Below are 2,488 nucleotides of genomic sequence, written 5' to 3' on the forward strand. Positions count from 1 at the left end.
CGTTTTCAAATATAAAATTCGATAAGAACAATTATAAGCTGATTTTTCTTTTGTGATAAAACTATTAAGCAGGGTCATGGTTTTGGGAAAATTTTATAGCATTAAACCTCACGATTGCTAGTATTGTGCACCCATTTTCTTGCACTCTTGGAAATGCCTCGAGGATTATATTGAGGAAAAGGTTTGGCATGGTTAAGAAACCATTTAGAGAAGAGTGAAACACCTTAAAAATTATGGAGACAGTACTGGCTAAGATTAACACATAAAAAAATAATTATTTGATAGGGATATGAACTCCTCGTGTATATGTACACATAATCGACTAAAGAGGAAACATAAAGTTGTTGACAAAATATGATTAATGGCTATTCCTTGAGATTTATACTTAGCATCAAGATGATATTTAGATGGAAGGTCTCTCCTTAGTTGAGGTTGGGTTTCAAATAGCGATCTTCATATCAAATAACTTTGTGCCACCATATATTTTCTTAGATAGGCATTTACTTGTGGATCCAGTTTAGCTCAATATTTATTGTTCTTACCTTGGTAATTAAGGAAATAACTCTTCAATATCTGATAGACATCGGATTCCATGTTATATCTTACATGGTCTATGTTAGTTAAAGGTAAGCTTCCCACAATAATAATCACGCCTGAGCCTATACCGTGGAGATGACCGATACTCCAGAACCATTTTTTGCCCTAAGCAAATCCTTGGCATGGATCAACTCTTAGTGAAAGACGTGATCAATACAAGATGATCTCAAATATCAAGCTTTAACTCTAAAGTATCAAATCATTAACTTATAATATAATAGAATATTCTACTAGAATGAAATAGGAAACTCACATCATTAAAACATTCAATAAAAGAAAGCGAAACAAACTTCTCAAAATCTACTATATATCTATGAAGCCTCTGAATGGAAAATATGGAAGTCGGAATAAGACCCACAGTAGCCTATCAAAACTGAAAAAGTAACTAAAATCCTCTGGAAGCAAGCAGGCTCACCAAACATAGAATTGTTGTGGTATCAACGAAGAACCTATTGATGACCATAATCTCCGCTATCTGCATCATAACATGATGCAGGCCAAAGGACATCAGTACATTGAATGTACGAACATGTAAAGGGACATTGTAACAAAACATTAATCTTGAACCTGGAAAGAAGAAAACATACTCACCTCAACTCTACTTAACTCAATGTGAACTTATGGATACTCAAGTCGATACAATATGAAAATAATAATAAAGACGCAATATATATAAAATATTTAAAAAGTATATAAAAACTCAATGTATTTAAAGTATAATAATAATTCCTATTTGGGATATTTTCTAAATGACAACCATCACTACGAGCTATGTGGGGATACATCGTCTCACCCACGTTGTCAGAACTATATTATACCTTGTCAAAGTATTAGACATCCTCAACTAAGTGGATTTACTAATATATGCTTATAAGAAATAAAGAAATATCTAAAAACTATGACCCTTTTTATCCACGTTGGCTACATGAGGACTTTGGGTTGTTTGAACTCGTTCCCATACCGGTACTTGATACTAGTACCAATAATATAACTTAACTCATATGTTTGGAAACATTTCCTTATTCCAAACTTCTATTAATCCTCATACTCAAGTACTCAAGTTTTAAAATAAGTTTTAAAATATTGTAAAAGACGTCACAAAATAACTCAAAAGAACTCTCAAGACTCTACTCTTAACACTATCTTGAATTTCAATTATGACTTCAATGGTTATAGTTCATCTTATGAAGGATCTCTAGATGTTTATATGTATTTTAGAGTAGGTAGAATCAGAAAGGAGTGAAGGTATACTTTAAAAAACTGAGACAGGGCCAGAACTTCAGAGGGCTCATTTTGGCGAACTGCAGGGGAGGCGTGCCAGCCCCTTGGCTTATCAGTGATGAGTCGAGCCACCCATTCCCAAAAAAACCTGAAAAATTTTTCTTCTCATTTTCTAACCCTAATTTGACTAGAATCGATTGCTTTCCTCAAATTTTACTTAGATTTAATTACCCAATACTAGTGCACAAGAATCTACCCATTTTTCCTCAAGGCATGACGAGCGTTGAGAACATGAATGGTTATGTAAAGTGTTTTTGATCCCATGCACCCCTCCCGGATTATGTAAACTACTATTACACTTATGCATCCTTCCCTACATTATGTAGAATGCACTGCAATTATTTTGATAAATTACTTAGATTTTATGTGGGAACAAGACTAAAATTTGAAATATTCATCTCCAAATTTTTCTTTATTTGGATCTTTAGCAACACTACAAACAAAAGTCACATTTTTTCCTCAAAAAACTTATGGTCTCTCTTGTTAGTATTTTATTCAATTTATTTCTCTGATTCGTAAAGTGTATTCTCTTAAATAACAAAAATATTTTAACCTTACCCTTATAAAAGATAAACTTAAGCACAACACTTTAAAATGTGTCTTTCTTGAG

Source organism: Solanum lycopersicum, chromosome 4, assembly GCF_036512215.1.
Source record: "Solanum lycopersicum chromosome 4, SLM_r2.1".
NCBI lineage: Eukaryota > Viridiplantae > Streptophyta > Magnoliopsida > Solanales > Solanaceae > Solanum > Solanum lycopersicum.